Below are 19,113 nucleotides of genomic sequence, written 5' to 3'. Positions count from 1 at the left end.
GATTGTAGGGATAGTGGGATTATCCACTACTAGATAGAATTTTATTGTCTTGCTCAATAATACCAAATTCCACCCCATCGTCCACCAGGGAGGCCAACTGTTGCTGGAAATTTCTTGTTGGGTTACCATTTAATAAAATATAATCTTCCTCATTTCTCAGCTGTCGATGTGCTTCTTTTATAAAGTCATCCTTATCAACTACCACCACAGCTCCATCCTTATCCACCGCCCTTATAACTATATCATTGTTAGTTCTAAGGCTATCTAGAGCCCATCTCTGTACTTTGTTGAGGTTCTGTGTTTTCCCTCTCTCTATAGTGTAGTGAAGTTTCCTGAGATCTTCCTCCACCCTTTTTTGGAATTTCTCCAAAGTTACTCCTCTGCTCTGGATTGGATAAAAGCGAGATTTGAGCTTAAGAGTAGGAACTCTTGGTTACTCTGACCCATGAGACAAGTCTTCACTTGAGAGAGATTCCAAAACCTGCACATCACAGTTCTCCTGAAGGTCCAGGTGGGAACTTTCCAAATACTCCCCTCGGGTCTGCGGAGTCCCTGTTCCTGGTATTGGGGAATGGTATCCTATCCCTCATTAAATGTGTGGCCGGGCCTAGAAGAAAATAATTTAATAATAAGTCAGATTTCTGATCAGTCCATTAACAGCTAACAGAGTTCTGAAAATATTAAAGTCATTTGAAGGTACAAAAGTTAGACCCAGGCTCAGGACTTCAAGTTCTGGTTCTGACAGTTCTTGCTTTGAGAGGTTGATTACATTTCTTCTCTGTACCATCCCCTTCTCTGACCTCTCCTGAGGGGGTACCGACTCTGTTCCCTCTGTTCGTACTGAACCTCCTTGGGTTGGAATTGGGGTCTTTGGTTTCCTCCTCTCCCCCCCTTCGGGGGCCCTTTGGGTTAAACAAAAACCTGCTCCAGCTGGGTTTTCCACATCACTTGTTACTCTGGGTCCACCTCTGGGTGGTTCAAAGTCTTCCCTATAGTTTGAGGTTTGGCGGGAGGCTTGTGGGGTATTCTTCAGAATGGGGGGTAATCTGTTAGTACCCTCCTTTGGTCTAACAGAGTGATCATTGTGTCCTTGTTGGTCCGTGGATACTCCACCCTGGGCTCCCTGATGCATTGGTTGCTGGTCCTCACTGCCAGATGCTGATCCCTTGTTGTAGGACTCACCTTCACTTTCATAAAAATTCACTTGTCTACCCCTATTTCTCCTATGTCTATTGCCCCCTCTTTGCCTATTTGATATAAATAATTAATTGCTCTGTTCTTTCCTCTGTGCATAGTGATCCTTCCTATTCCACACATAGACCTTGTTTTGATCATAGTCCATTTGATCACGGATATATTTTGTGTGCTTAACTTCAAATAATAGTGTTTTGGCCTCTGCTACCACTTCTTGGAGAGTTTTGTCGAATCTGGTGAAGGAGGGCTCCTTACTGCGATTATTTAGTTAATCTTGTACCAATTTTATTTTCGTGGCTATCTCCTCCAATGCTCTTTCCTTGAAGTTGACTATTAGTAGAATGAGCTTCAGGGAACAATCAGTTAAGTGCCCATTTCACAATTCAATCAAGGTCTTTTCTTCAGAAACAAATGTAGGGAACTTGTTGAGTCTCAAGCCCCTAGGTATAATGCCCTTTTCATGGTACTTCTGCAGAGTTCTAATGTCCCACTTCAATTTGTGAGGCTCTTTAACAGTAGGCTGGATCCCTTCTACCAACTATGAAATAACATATAGTCAACTATTCTTTTCAATCCTTTCACAACGAAAGCCCATTTCCTTACCCCGTGGGAAACCCAGAGGGAAATACTTGTCATTTCAGCTTATAGGCACCCTTTGGGTGCTGTATCAGACAATCTTCATCATTGACTAATGGTATCTAGAATTAGGTAGTTTATATATAGCGCAAGTCTGCAGGGTTACCAACTTGCGTGGATGCGCAAGACTTGGGTGTTCTTTGCTGGGTATTTGGAGATCAGGCACATTTAATTGCGGGCATGAACACACTGGTTTTTGTTAGACTTTGTCTATAGATCAATTAATAAAGCCTGGTTGAATGCCCCATTGTTTATCCTCTCCACAATTCCCTTTTATATATATATATATATATATATATATATATATATATATATATATATATATATATATATATATATACACACAAATGTGATGATGGTTTGGTTCACAATATAATGGGCTCTTAATTTAATTTTGTGGGAGGTTTAACATGTGTGCATCCAACCAATTGCTGAGCGTTTACTCAGGGGAGGAGGAAACCATATCAATAGGGTTTGCTTAGTGGGCTTTACTATTGGAGGTGTGTGCCTCTTGACCAATCAGAAACCCGTTCGTTTTGCCAAATAAAAGATATTTAATTGTATCCTTAGCTTGTCTGGTGCTCCTCAATTGTTCTTGTGATTTTCATTATTAGATTTGACCAGGAGTGAGCAAGAACAAACTGAAGGGACCTGCAGGGAATGGTCTATTGGTCTGCTGTTTCCAGGAGAATTCTGTAATAACTGGAGGCTTGTAGGAGGTACGGGTAAGCAGCAAGTAAATATATGCGGTGAGAGAAGGAGGCTATGGTATGATAGGACCCATTGCAAGTGGAATACGGGTTAGCTCAGCAGTGTCCTTGTAATCCCGCCCACAACCACCTGAACCCGGATGGGGGAACCGTGAGTAATAAGTGACATCTGTTTACACGATTTACTATGATTTTGTATATACAACAAATTAGTTACCTCATAAAGGACACCTATCTAGCATGAGGGAAGGTGTTTTAGATAAGTGGGAAACAGCAGACTGTAATCTGGATGCAGCACAAAAACAACAATTGTAGACTGGAGCAAATGCATTGTATTGCTATACAGGTGCTATTTATTTACTAGCCTGTTGGAACTGTTTGGAATTTACTGTTTGTGTACTGATGATACATTAGTTTACTAGGATATCTAAGTATGTTTGGTTGACCGTGATAATTGTGAGATCCTATTCCCAACATTCTACACCATCCCAGTGCAGCCTTATACAGAGACCCCTACCTGCTTTCTCAGAGCTATGATATAGCCCTGGGCCTAATTAACAAGGAACAGGTGTACTAGCTAACAGAAAAACATTAACCACTTAACAGCCAGGATAGATTGCCCTTTGTAACCTCTGACTGATATCTACATGGTCCTGTACCCTGTACTGGTTAGAGCACTTGAGAATATACGATCTGGTCTGCGCACAAGTAGCGTGTTAGGGTTTTTTTCACTTTTTTGGCTCCATTGACTTCTATGGAGGAATTGGTTATTGTGTGCGTGATATTCTAAGTTCGGCTTTTTTCGTGCAACGGGTTAGCAAGAGAGATAACTTTTTACTTTCATCACGTAATACCAGCACAACCCCAACGCAAGCATAAAGTTTGCTTTTTTTTGTGTATTCATTTAGTGACTTGTCAGCTGCTTGCCTTGACCTTGAACATTCTTGTGACCTTGCCTTTCCAGCTGACTGCCTTGTTCTCTGATAGTCCTGTGATCTTACCTTGGCCTTAGATAGTATTGTGACCATACCTTGCCAGATGCCTGCCTTGCACTCAGATAGTCTTAAGACCTTACCTTGCCAGCCTCCTGCCTTGACCTCGGATAGTCTTGTGACCTTGTCTTGCCAGCCGCCTGCCTTGACCTTATATAGTCACATCACGTTGTATTGTGACCTTACCTTGCCAGCCGCCTGCTCTGACCTTGAAAAGCTTTTTGACCTTGCCCTGCTATTTCTTTGCTTGCACTTGCATCTTTGATTTGTCTGTTATTGGTTTGTGGCTTTTCATCTGTTCCTGCTTTTGGGGACGATTATTAAAATTATTATTAAATTAATTAATTATTATTATTGTTACATTATTATTTAAAAATTATTCAATAATAATATTGCACTCAAAAGTTATAAAGGCACAAAGATAGAAGGCAAAGGGCTTTAATTAACATAGGGACACATATTAGCGCTGCAGAATTTGTTGGCTCTCTACAAGTACCTGATAATAATAATAATAATAATAATAATAATAATAATAATAATAATACATACACATGTCTAAAGATCTATAACACCTGGGACCTCATATCTTTGAGCCCTTATAACTTTTGTGTGCAATTTTTTTTTATTAATTTTTACTAGAGGGTGTTATTATGAGTGTAACTGTACTTTGTAATGTATTTTTGATGTGTTTTGTAAAACTTTTTTGTTTCGTGAAACAGTTAACCAGAGATCTGAGGTCACGCTAACCCAACGTGAGTAAACTTCAATTGCGCTCAAGCAATTGCGTGTACTTTTAAACTGTAATATGAGTTAAAAACACACCATGCACAAACATCCTCAATAAACCCCTTTTCGCTCTTGCGCAACTGTTACCGCGCCACTTGTAATCTAGCGCTTAATATCTTAATTTATTACAAACTGCTTTGTATTCAAGTTTTATTTTTCTTTAATAATGTATAAAGTCTTAAAAACAAAACAAAACAAAACAATAACTTGTCTAAATTGTCTCATATACTGTATGAGAAAATGGAATGAAAACTTTGTTTTCAAATTTTCATTTTTGTTTGCACTGATACATTTAATAAATTAAATTCATATAATGTCTTGTCATGAACTGAAGTGATTGATATTCTCTTTAAAAATAAGCAGAGAATGTTCAATACAATATCTGCTGTTATGACAGAATACATAAATAATGTTTCTTAGATAATCTTTATTAAATGGATTTTGTATTTAAAAAGTATTCAACTGCAGAATAGGTGTAATTTATATTTCTCAATCCAGCCTGTTATTAAAAAGTACTCCATTTTATCATTTTGAGAATATTATGCCTGGTATCTTAAAGGGTCTATAAAAGTGCAGTAAAAAATACTAAAATAACTGACAGTATTTTTTTATTGCATTATTGCTTACCTCAAGCTGCCACATAGGGTTAAAAACATAGTTAAAGTCAGCGCTCATGAGGGAATGAACCCTTTGCAGAGGTTGAATACAGTTTTATGCAAATAACAGAGCATTGTTTTAATGCATGAATGTGTTTCCTATTGCATTTTATAATCCTTTAAAGTCATATTTTTAAACTATTTTTAACCCATACTCAAAATGTTTCTCATTTCTTTCTTTCTTTTTGTGTTTGTGAGCTTCTGTAGGCAGTTAACGTTTTGCTTTTTGGCACATCACATACAATTTTCATTTGGCAATAACAAGCAGTATATCTGATTGATTTGCACACCGGTAACAATGGAAATTGCAGTGCTAGACCGTCAGCATTTTATATATAAAAATGTAACTGTAAATATATTAAGGTCATGCTACGCAATGCAGTTTTATTATATAATTTTTCCCTGGAAATATGAATAGAGCACTTATTGAGCTTTAACACCACTGAGTTAAAACAAAACACATTAATATAGAAATATTCCCTCTCAAGTCCCAAAAAACTGTGGATGTGCAAGTGGTTCCAAATTCTATTTTTGTTATGTAGTAAAAAAACACATACTTTAAAGAAATACACATTTTTATTATGTAACAATGAATATAAATTTGCCAACCTGAGTAGTTCTTATGACCCGATATTCAAAACATTGTCAGATTGATGAGAAATTGCCTATTTGTGTTTCAGGCTTGCAGTCGGTCGTTCTATATACATTCTAAAAAAATAGGCTGAACCTCGTTGTGCTGACGAGTGGTGATGTGCTTTCCAAGGGATATAATGGGAATCACAACTTCAGGAAATGTCCGCCAACACCGCCACTGAGCTTTGATGTAGGCATGTTTACACAAAATAGACTGTGCATTCCCAAAAATAAAACATATGTTTTCCATGAAGTAACACTTCAAATTATGCACTCTACATTCAGTAGATTTGTTAGACTGAAAATTAAACAAGACTGATATGGCTGAATAGGTATTGCTAAAATGGGGGGCAGTGTTTTGAATATTAGAAGCCAACGGCAAATTTTTTGGGTTCAAATATAGGTTATTCCCATGGAATGCCAAGTAAACTCCCACAAAACGACTATAAACTCCCACAAAACGCCTATATTCGTCATGTCTGCAATCTACTTTGTTAATAAAGATAAAAAAAACAAAACAAAAAACTTTTGATTAAAACTATAGAGCCGGGGATTATCTAGCATAAAGATAGAATATGTATGTAAATTGTAAGCATGACAGTACAACAGTACAGTACTTATTTTTTTCAGTATTAGTTAAAGAAATCAGTTTGCTCATCACATGTACAAATGACTTTCAAAAAATATTAAATTAGACAATGTTTTATTATATTTCATTAACAAATCCCAAAAATTACTTAAAGGGATTGTATAAACCAATTTTTATTTAACTGTATGTAATAGACACTACTATAAAGAATAATATGCACAGGTACTGATCAAAAAATCCTGTATAAACTGTTTAAAAACTTACTTAGAAGCTGCCCATTTAGCACTGTTGAAAAGGTTAGCTGGAACACCCACTGCAAGTGGTTCTATAGCAAACAAAAGCAGACACTCCTCCTTGCCCCTTCCTTTGCATATGAAAAGACCCTTTACACAAACAGGAGCAAGCTGGAGTAGGTATACATCAGTATTCTCCTAAAACTCTGGGGCTTGCTTAGGAGTCTGAAAATCAGCACAATGTTATTTAAAAATAAGCTAAACTATACTTTAAAAAAAAAAAAAAAAAATTGATATCCAGTAGAGAGAGGCATTAAAATCAGAACTACATGCTGGGATCTGTGGGTGGAGAGGGGCTCTGACTCCTCCAAAAAAGAACCTCTGGAGTCTGTAACAGTGTTTATGCATGTTAGCTCTCTATTAAGTCTGTCCAGCTGTCATGCCCTTTCTCTGTTGCTATGTCATACCTGGAAGTCAACTGGTGCTGCTTACATGCTACATAGTTGCCATGTCATTATACTATATTATGCCTGTGGTTTGGGCTGTGTTTTGTTATATTTCACTTATGTTTTTTGTAGCTTCTCTAGCTCCACCTGTCTGCAGCTTCTAGTTATTAACAATCCTAGCCAGCCTATGTAAAGCAGAACTTATTACTTCCTTTTGCCCATTTATAGAGATTTGCTCAGGGTGTGTTGTGACATTGTTTACTGTTTGCTGGATACTGATTACCTGTTTTTGCCTGACCCTTTTGTACTGCATTTCTGAATGTTGCCCATTTTGGTTTTGCTTGCTGAGTCTGTACTATGCTGACCAATTGGTTTTAACTCCTAGCTTGTTCTGGACTTCCTTTTTCTCCTGTTATCTCCGGTCCCCTAATCTTGTAACTTCCTATTCTGGAGGACCTATTGCCTGACTCTGAATAGCAGCCAGGAAAGTAGTAGGGGAAATTCAGATTACTCAGATAGCCTGACACCAGCTTTACCAGCTCCTAGGTTATTATATTATTTTGATTCCCGAAATAATGGAATTGTGTTTTATGTACAGCATCCCCCAAAATGGTTGCATATGATATCCATCAAAATGGTTACTATGGCATCCATTAAAGTGGTATGGCTTTAGACATTGTGGTACAATTTGTTGTCTGAATCATCCAGCAACAGAATAATGGGAGAGTAATATCCTTAACAGGACAATGTTATCTATACTATAATCGCATTTGTAAAGCGTCTGTCGGTGTCGCCAGGTGGATTCTTTCACCACCCTGCCATTTTCAGGATCCACCTGGATGCAGTGTAGGCAAACAAGGCCTTAAAAAAAAAACACGCAACCAACTGCAAGAAACAACGAAAAAACACATAACCGCCCGCTAGAAATTAAAAAATAACCTAACCACCCGCACAAAGTATATAAAAAAAAAAATAACCTCCCGCACAAAGTATTAACAAACACCGAAACAGCAACCCCACATCGCAAAATAATAAAGTAATTAACCCCTAATCTGCAAATAACATAATTAAAATATTAACCCCTAAACCACCAACCCCTAACATCGCAATAAACCTAGTTAACCTATTAAACCCTAAACTGCCAACCCCCCACATAACAATAAAAAGCTACTTAAATCTTATTGGCAGATTTGAACAGCCAATAGGATTTCAGTAGCTCTAATCCTATTGGCTAATTTCAAAATGTCAGCTAATAGGAATGCAAGGTACCCCAAATTGAATGCGGTACCTTGCATTCAATCTTCAGTGTACGACAAACATTGAAAGAAGAGGAGCCTCCACACCATCAAGGAACCCTGTAGCCATCGAGGAACGCTGCCGCCGCCGAGGACCGCCGCCATTGAGGATGCCACTGAGGATCCACGCATCGGGGAAGACAGCTCTGCACCTCCGCTCCACGCTGCCTTCATTTTGGATGAAGATAGAAGATGATGGAGCCGCCTGGAAGAAGACCTTCTCCCCCGGACTTCAGTGAGTATCTACTTGGAGCTTCGTTTAAAACTTTTTTTTATTTTTTGGGGTGGCTTTTTATTTTTTAGATTAGGGGTTTTTGGGCTGGAAAAGAGCTGATTGCCCTTTAAAGGGCAGTAAAAGAGCTGAACGCCCTTTTAATTGCAATGCCCATACAAATGCCCCTTTAGGGGCAATGGGTAGTTTAGATTTTTTTTTGTGTTAGGTTTTGTTATTTTGGGTGTTTGGTGGGTGTGGTTTTACTGTTAGGTAGTAATTGGTAATTTGTTTAGGTAAAAGAGCTGTTTAACTTAGGGCAATGCCCTACAAAAGCCCTTTTAAGGGCTATTGGTAGTTTAGTATTAGATTAGGGGGTGTTTTTATTTTTTGGGTGATTTTTTATTTTATTTTGGATAGCTTTGTTTATTTTTTTCTGCAATTTTACATTTTTTTATTTTGTGTAATTTTAGCTTTGGGGTTTGTAGTTTTTTTTTTTTTAAATTGACTGCCCTCTGGGCAGGCTTATCGCCTAGCTAATTAATAAAAGTGATTTGACATTCTCGAGAGGAAAAAAAGAGTCCCTAGATATTAAACACACAGTGATATGCATCAAAGTCACATCTGTCTTTAACCCAGAAAAGAAAATTGGAGGAACTTATTAAAGCAATACTAACTTTACATCAAAATTGTAGATTATATACTGTATATATATTATTTTTGTGTCCTTCAAACTATGTTCAGAAACCTTAACGATTAATAAATAATGTACTTATATATTGAAAGTATTAAAACATTATCCATATGGGTTTAACAATATCTTTATTAATACTACTGTTGTACAAACAAAAATGTAGTTCAATAAGCAGAGAAAAATGTACTTTTGTTTAATTCTCTTTAATAAGTTAAAAAGAAAACAGAGCAATGACAGCATATCTAAAGTATTTTTCTATATATGTAATTTAAAGTCAATACATAAGATATAACAAATTAAAAAAATAAATCCATGCATAGTTACAGTTTAAGTAAATGAAGTTGATTAAAATCTGTTTAAAATAACATAAAGCATGCATTTTTTTTAAAAACACGTAATAAAATGGTTATAAAACCTAACACAGATGTTATTTTGTTGTTTTTAAACTCAAAATGACAGCTAACATAAAACATCTTTATCTTTAGACCTGTAACAAGTCCCAGTATTCCTAATGTCTGAGCAAAGCACTTTATAAAAAATGATTTGGCTCAAAGGAAAGTCTTTTAATTGCCACTTCAGTGCAAAATCAAATTTGCTAGTTAGCTCAACTGTTTATAGATGTAGGATTATGCATAAACCTGTGTGCATTTGTCTGCTCCATATTTAAACCTTTTCTCTGTTCATCCAGAACCTTGTCAGAACAGATAATAAACCACTTCATGAACAGATGTGCCACTTATTCGTTTAGTTATGCGATGATAATGAAGAAAATTTAATCTGGAGTATCTACAGAAGATGATCTGAAAGACAGATTGACATGAATAATAAAGACTCTACAGTGAATTTAAAGTGAACACATGAAAAAGATCATCATTACCTGTTCTACAATCTTGTCTTTGAGTTATTCCAACAATGTCGAAAAATAAAAAAAAATATTTTTGGATAAAAATTCTTCTTCTTTCAAAGATCCAGGTGATTTTGATATTCAACATCTGATAAATATAAAAATGTTCAATGAAAAAAGTATACATATATGGCTAGTTTACAAGGGGAGTGCAGAGCAAAAGATATGCCCTGCACTAAGAAAAACTCACAATCTGGTATTATGATTGTATAGTAAAATTTGTATTTTATAGCTAACCTTTTCATTTGGATCTAAAATATATACAGATATATAAAAACAATAACCAGGGGAGGGCTGGCAACTTTGGTTCAACCTTGAGGGCATCAGTAACTGCTCCGTTTCAAATTTTATTTTGATATTTAAGAAAATAAGACAAGTGAGTAAAACATTGGATAACATTGGCAAACAGTTTATTAAGGTATCCAAGCCAGGGGTGCAACACCACCATGAATATGGTTTTTCCTCAATACATTATACTGGTGCTTTGCTTGACTTTGGAAAACTCACCCAGGCTCTTTTAAGCAGCCTAAACTGATTCCTTAATAATCTAATTGCTCCCATTTTCTTCTACAGTTCACACTGCTTCTGAGACTAGTTTGCATTGCAGAAGTCAACAGGGCCACATGGTGGGCAGGGCTATGAGGGAGAATTACGGCAACTCGATGAGGTACCGGGGGTGATAAGCATAAGTTCATCAAACACCAGGTCACAGAAGGCCCACTCCATTAAAAGGTACTGTAAGGCCTTATGAGATAGAAGGGTAATCTGGTGTGAGGGCACAACTCCGGGGGTATTAGTGGTTGAATCTAGACAACTAGTTAAAGAGTTCTCACAGTGATCAGCCTCTGACTTTCAGACTGATGTCCCTTCTCTCACTGGGATGTGCTTTAACACTTATATCTGTCACACCTGCCTAAGCATCAGTTGGAGAGACAGGGCATTAAGTACAATAAGAGGTGAAGAAAGCCGCAGCACTAAAGCATGCATCCACTTTAGCCGGAACTACAAACCTCTCAGGGAGCGTGTGATGAAAAAATTGCTTGAACCACCCGGAGTGCCGTAGCAAATAGTGAAGGATGAGACCGCAAAGATCATGCATAAAACTGGAAGCAGGCACTGTACATAGAGCCCATAGGTAAAATACAAAAAACTTTATTAGTATAGATAAAAAGTCCACAAGCAGACATGGCAGGACAAGGTTAAGTACAATAACCACACAAAGTATAGGTAGGGCACACAGTACCCCAGAGATGAAGGTTGAGATAGGATTAAAAACCAGCCTGAAGCTCTAAATGCAGTCTGGTCTTTAGAGTACTATAGAAATCTGGAGATTTTAAGCAAATAAAAATAGTACTGGTAAAGGATACAATCTGGAGTAGTACAGATAACAGTCACAAGGGGTCAGGCTTGAGCATAGTCAAGGTCACAAACTAGGTCAGCAATAAAAAGACACACACAATCCAGTGAAGTACAAGGGGTTAAAGCAAAGCGTAGTTAAAGTCCAGTTCTGAGAAAGTAAACAGCAAAGTTACGGAAGCACAAAGGGGCAGAGAAAAAGCAGACTCTAGAATCCAAATTCAAGTCTGTAACAGAGAACAATACAGTTAGCAATGAACAACAAACTGAGTAGCAACTCAATAAACAGGCAATGACTGCTGGAAGGGCTGGGTTTATGTAGCCTGAGAATAATTGCCAATTGCAGGCAGCTGCAGGCAGGTGGAGCCAATGTGAAATAAAACAAAAGCCAAATGAGCAAAGAAAGAGGCTGCAGCCCAAGTACATGGATAGCCCATAGAAAAAGCCCAAAAAATTGAGGTCTCAGGTTCAATCCCAGGGTGTGACTATATCACTGTTACAGTGCACTGTGAGCAGCGTACATCCCACTAATCTAAATGGATACATAAAACATTGTATTTCAGCATGCAGCAAAAGTCTAGTTTACATGATTGATGCTTTATGCTAAAATAAATGTTTTATGTATAGCACATTTAGATTAGTTGTAAATTTTAGATAGCAAAGGTGGCTCAGGGCTTTTTACAATACATTAGTAGCTCCTTAGGGCAGTGCTTGATAAATATAAAACACTTCAACATTTTTAAATATATACTCAAATTATCCACTGTCCAGCTATCACCCCATGCAGATCTGCCTCAGAACAGGAACAGGAAGCTGCAAGCTGACAGGGGCTGCACCCTCTCTAGCAGCAATGCATGCAGTTTCCAGGCATGCATCGTGGAATGGACCCAGTTGCACTAAGCTTAAGTTTAGGTGGGGCTGAGTCTTTTCCATCTCCCTGACCTGGAAAGGAACCCAGGCTTGGAAAGGACCCAGGCAGATCGGGTTAAATTTTAGGAGCAGCTGGTCTGGGTAGGGTAATGTAATAAAGAACAAGCAAGTGGAAGTGGCCCTCTGGACCAGATTAAGATTGTCCCCCACTGCCCTCAACTGCCTGTTCACTATACTGTTAGCAATATATATATATATATATATATATATATATATATATATACTGTGTATATATATATATATATATATATATATATATATATTTGCTCAGTTTATTCTATAGGCTCTGCTACCTTTTCATTTAGCTAAAATATATAACAATAGCAATATTTCTCAGTGGCTGGCTATTGCACACAGTGCAAGGGTGTTGACTATACTGTTAGTAGTATACTATCTATATACATATATTACTAATACACCTTGTATAATTGAAATATTTGTAATTACAGTGGGTGCACGAGGGCTCCTGGTCGTTTGCTCTATAGGCTCTGCTTTGTCGTCTAGCACTTCAATATCACCTTTTAATTTGGGTCTAAAATATATAAAATTAATAACAATAATTTCTCAATGGCTGGATATTGCACACCTGTTGACTATAATGTTAGTAGTATACTATTACATATTCTAGTTCTAGTATGTTCTAGTGTCACAGTTAACGTTTAATGTTTCAATTGTTGGCATTTAATACTATTGTAATTTTGTTGATAAAATTCATGTTTTGTGGGCTGTAATGTTATTAAATGAATTTCATTTCAAACAAAATTGTTTTCTGAACATTTTGACGAACCAAATGGCTCCATCTCCAAAAATTTGAATACCCGAATCTTGCGAAAAATTTCGGACGACACAATTTTTTTTGCCCATGCACAGGATACTAAGAGACTGAAGCAAATTTCAGAAAATGGAAAATTGTTTAAAATTGTATGTTATATCTGACTCATGAAAACAAAATTCGATTTCATGTCCCTTTATCTGTAAGATAATTGTGCAAATTGAAATTCAGGCCAAAAAGCATAGTTGGGGGTTATCCAGCTCTAGGATTGTTAAATATCCTAAAATATAAAAGGCCAAGTGTGTTTGTCTGAAGCTGTCATGCGTAGTAGAGACAGCATGAGGACAAACACACCTGGCCTTACCTGACATGCTGTTTGCGGCGGTGGGGGGAAAGTGGGCGTGACTGGATGGGAACGTGGGCGTGGTCAGGTGGGAGCATGGGCTTGACAGGACAGGAGTGTGGGCGTGACCGGACGGGAGCATGGGCGTGGCCGGGCGGGAGCATGGGCATGGCCGGGCGTGATCGGGCATAGTGGGGGCATGGTCGGGCGCAGTCGTCATGAGAGATAGGGGAGAGAAATAGAAAGAGAGGGGGAGGGACAAAAGGAGATAGGGAAGTGCTAAAGAGAGGAGGGAAGAGCAGAAGAGAGGGGAAAGAGCAGAAGAGAGGGGGAGAGAGCAAAATAGAGGGGAAAGAGCAAAAGAGAGGGGAAAGAGCAAAATAGAGGGAAGAGAGAGAAAATAAGAGGGGGAAAGAGAGAGAGCAAAAGAGAGGGGAAAAGAGAGAGCAAAAGCGAGGGGGGAGAGAGAGTAAACGAAGAGAGGGGGGAGAGAGAGGGGGGAGAGAGAGCAAAAGAGAGGGGGGGAGAGAGCAATAGAGAGGGAAAGAGAGAAAGCAAAAGAGAGGGATGGAGAGAGCAAAAGAGAGGGGAAAGAGCAAAAGAGAGGGGGAGAGAGAGCAAAAGAGAGAGGAAAGAGCAAAATAGAGGGAAGAGAGAGAAAAAGAGAGGGGGATAGAGAGCAAAACAGAGGGGGAGAGAGAGCAATAGAGAGGGGGAGAGAGAGCAATAGAGAGGGGGAGAGTGAGAAAAAGAGAGGGGAGAGAGAGAAAAAGAGAGGGGGAGAGAGAGCAATAGAGAGGGGGAGAGAGCAATAGAGAGGGGGAGAGAGAGAGAGCAAAAGAGAGGGATGGAGAGAGAGAGCAAAAGAGAGGGGAGAGAGACAGAGCAAAAGAGGGGGGGAGAGGGGGGAGGGAGAGAGCAAAAGAGAGGGGAGAGTAAATGAGAGGGATGGAGAGAAAGAGCAAAAGAGAGGGATGGAGAGAGAGAACAAAAAAAGGGGAGAGAGACAGAGCAAAAGAGAAGGGGGAGAGAGAGAGAGCACAAAAGAGAGGGGGAGAGAGAGAGAGCACAAAAGAGAGGGGGAGAGAGAGCGCAAAAAAGAGGGGTAGAGAGAGCACGCAAAAGAGGGGGGGGGGGGAGAGCACAAAAGAGAGAGAGAATGCAAAAGAGAGGTGGGAGAGTGAGAGCATAAAAGAGAGGGGGAGAGAGAGTGCAAAAGAGAGGGGGAGACAGAGCAAAAGAGAGGGGGGAGAGAAAGCAAAAGAGAGGGGGAGAAAGGGAGCAAAAGAGAGGGTGAGAGAGGGAGCAAAAGAGAGGGGGAAGAGAGAGAGCAAAAGAGGGGGAGAGAGAGAGCAAAAGAGTGGTGGAGCGAGAGAGAGCGCAAAAGAGAGGGGGAGAAAGAGCAAAAGAGAGGGGGGAGAGAGAGAGCAAAAGAGAGGGGGGAGAGAGAGAGCAAAAGAGAGGGGGAAGAGAGAACGCAAAAGAGAGGGGGATAGAGCACAAAAGAGAGGTGGAGAGAGAGAGCAATGGGCAGGACCGCTGTACTGCAAAAAAATGGCCCGTGTAAATGAGCTTTAGGACTAGTTATAAAATAAATAATTACAATAAAGTGCACTGCTCATAGTAATAATTAATGGAACTGCGGCTATATATGGTAAATAAAACATAATTGTATAAGTACTAAGATGAAAAGCAGAACTGTATAAATGTAACTAATTTATCAAATCATAGCTATACTTGTACAACTGTGGGAGTAAAATTTATTTGGCTGAAAATGATCACTCAAGATGACAACAGGAAATGATTAAAATTCTCATTACTAAATAACTGAATTGTTATCACATACTGAAAGCTGGATGCAACCAACTGTTAAAGAAATAAATCTATGAATATAAAAATTTCAGTTAAAAATGTGATGATAGTTAAAATGAGAGTGACAGAAGTTCTAGAATTTGCATTAACCATAAACTAGGGATTGTCTTTTAATAAAAATAGAACTTTACTTTTCCACTATCAAAGAAAACAGGCACAATATTTCCCTATTCTCTACAGACCATCAATCCACCTTTAATCCAGAGACTAGATAATTTATTTAACCTCATTACAGTGGCCTTGATACTTTCATCATCTTTTGAGATTTTTCCAACACTTCTTTAAAAGTCATACTTATATTATGTAAAATATATGAATGTTTACTTTGATTGGCCTTCCCCACAGAGTACCTACCATTTTCAAATTATCATATCAAGGATAATTTATCATATGATTCTTAAAATGCTGGAAACTAGTAAAAGACTAATATTCAAACATTAAAAATAATATCGAAAGGAATAATAAGTCGATAACTCATTTATTACAACCAAAAGGCTAGATTACAAGTGAGGTGCAATCGTTTTTGTGCAAACAATATCGTGTTTTCGGAAACAATTTTATTTACGCTGATATTCCTTAATTACACTTCAATCCTTACCGCGATCTCAGAGCTGTGGTTAACTTTTTTTCTAAAACTAACAAAAATACATTAACAAAGTATAGTTACACTCATAATAACTTCATCTAATAAAAATGATTAAATAAAATATTGCACAAAAAAAGTTATAAGGGCACAAAGATATGAGATCTCTGGTGTTAGAAAATAAAACTGCCAAAGTACTTTAACATAGAAATACATACAGATACATTGCTAAAGATGTATTTGTATGCATATAGATATGTTTAACTGTGTATTTACTGTAAATGTTTCACATTCCAATGTTCTGCACATTGCAGAATATGTTCTATGTTTTTTTTTAAATAGATATTCCTATATATATCTGTATATTTCTATATCTTTCTATAATCATCTATATATATATATAGTTATAAATATATAATTGCTTAAAAACCCATCATATATAAGTAGAAATATTTAATTAATAGAACATATTCCGTCATGTTAAGAGCATTGAAATATAAAATATTCATATTTTCATTTCGGGTTAGCGTAGTTGTGAAAATGCTATAGTGTTTGCGTGAGAGAGTGGACGTTAGGTTTTTTTACACTTTTTTCTTTATTGACTTCTATGGGGAATGTGAAAATGCAATGGCGATTTTTGAATTTATTTATTTATTTATTTTAAATTTCTTTTTATTGAAGTCAAAAACCAGTACAGAGTATAAGGTATGACATAAAACATACACACAACAATGTGTACAGAGCATAATTAGGAGAAACAATGTATTCTAGTATCACAAACCTTTCCGTACAATATGGATCATCACATAAGGAGACTTCAGTTTTGTTTTAGAGTATAACAAATGTAGTATAAGCGAAAATGATCCTCTCCTAGCTATATACAAAGACAAGTAAAGTAGCTAATCAGATGAGGGAAGAACTAGGGAGGGGGTGACTCTATAATTATATGGGGAAGAGGGATGCAGCGGGCAAGAGCCGCTCGAAATGTAATAGGGGGGAAGTGGAGGGGCGGAGCCAGTTAGTATGTCTACACCAGGGATAAACCCAAGAGAGATTAGGGTGTTATTACTTAATATAAATACAATCACACTCATCTAAACCTTTATATTCCTATCGAGGGGGCCTTGAGTCATATGATGTGTTGTCAGATAGAGGGGGGTCGTCCGATTAATTGGAGATTAGGGGGCTTGGGGGACTTCTGGGTGAGCCCCTCTCCTAGGGGAGTGCCACCTCTAGGCGATGTTGGAGAGGGAGAAGGGATATGACCCATAGGGAGGAGAGAGGCTCAATCAAGAAGACTACTATGTGCTAGAGATGTGGATAAGAGCATAAATAGACTAGAGATTACAGTTGTATAGTCACAGAGAATTATAGTTAATATAAATATAACATAACACTTAGGTAAAAGAGAGATCACGTGCACCTATATAGACAACAATAATTATTAAACACATTATAAAGAACCGAAGTATACTAGGGAGAGTCTAAATTACATGCATGCTCACTGACATTACTACGGATAGTATGACACCGCACATACTGTCAGTTAGTGCCAAGATATTTTGAACCAATTTAGTTATTTTATCTTATAACTTGTAGCACAACATATGTCCAGCGCCCTGCTGTCAAAGCCCACACGCCTTTATAAGTAAGGGATAAAAACTTATATGCTGGACCGTGCTTTCCCAGTAGACACGGCCCAGCAGCATCTATAAATGGACCCTATATCCTCATCAAACAATAAACCCCTGCTTACTAATAAGGCTTAAGAAGGTTATATGGAAGGGGGGGATATTAGTATGTATGGGATATAAGAGACTTCTGAGTGAGCTCCTCTCCTGGGGAAATGTCAGCTATAGACGATGTGGGAAAAAGGAAAAGGGATATGACCCGCAGACAACCAGTACCGGCGGGAAAGGGGGGGGAGGAGCTCAGTTGTAACAGGAAGTGAGTAGTGTAGGTAATGCCTATGGTAGCAGAAAATTATGGCCTTTAAAATCAGCAGGATTATGAAGGCTAGAGCGCTGAGCATTAATGCATACAATTATATAAATGGACAGTAAGAGCACTATACTTCTGTTAACATGTCTACAAATGGTCAACTGAACATTACAAATTGTAAAGATAACTACCATGCGGTCAGCAACATAAGGGCAATATTATAAAAAGCTTCAGCATGTATATGAAAGTTAGTTAATAACACATATAAAACAAACCAGGGATAATTCTGAGAGAAAATATAGACTATGAGAAACTTTTATGCTAAACAATGGTATCTACTCACAGCTGATGTTAGCATAAAAGGTGATCTCCGAAAAATGCCAGATGCTGGTACCATTTATATGAAAGTTATACTGTGCAGTATTCACTTGTAGTATGCCCAATCTAAACTTAAACAGGCTGCTGTATTTATGCAGATTATCTCAAAGATCAGCTGCCCTTTAACTCACAGCTTTAGAGGAAAACATTAGATATACAGTGAAGTAACAGTTAGTCAGGTATGAAAGATAAAAACAAGGAGACCTAACTTGAAATACAGTAACCCAAGTGAAGCCATTAGACTAAACATTAATATGAGTATGGTTACATACTATGGTCACTTAACAGATACCGGAAGGTCTAACAAGGAAAAAAAAATGGGATATAATGAGCAAGTGGGATAAAACAGCTATCAACTTTCATAACCCAAATCAACCTTCAATAAGCAGGATGTTCATGGGATCAGACATCTAGAGTCTAGTACAATTTATCGTCTCAGAAGGAGTCCCATAGTAAATCTTATCTCTAATAAAACTTAAGGGACATTGTATACAACCCCAAAGAAACTCAATGTCACCATTGAAAATAGTGCAATTTTAAGTCTAATAGTAAATAAAGCAATGTTATCTGTATCACTTATTTTGAGTGAACGGTTACTTGAAGCAAAAGGGAACGTTGGAGAAGTTGTATGTGTAAACCCCAATGCTCCCAGCCGTAATCTAAAAGTTTAGCCTATGCCTATTCTCTTCAAGTGTTTGCTGTGACGAACAAAAGAATGTCCTCCTGGGAGCCTAGAAACCTCAGGGTGTGCTGACCTTAAGCCATTCGAACCTCCGTTCTCTCGCGGGTTAGCTGGTAATCGAATGTCAGTCCACAATTTCTCAGAAGACCCATCACCGACTAGTAAACACATCAGATTATCTTGGGTATTGAGAACATAAGATTCTGTGAGCGGGACTCCATGGTGTACTCCGAAGTCAGGGCGATCCGCTGTGCTAGGTTGTCTGAGCTGCCGCACA

The sequence above is a fragment of the Bombina bombina genome, chromosome 6, assembly GCF_027579735.1.
Source record: "Bombina bombina isolate aBomBom1 chromosome 6, aBomBom1.pri, whole genome shotgun sequence".
In the NCBI taxonomy this organism is placed as follows: Eukaryota; Metazoa; Chordata; class Amphibia; order Anura; family Bombinatoridae; genus Bombina; species Bombina bombina.
Note: the sequence above shows the minus strand (reverse complement) of the source record.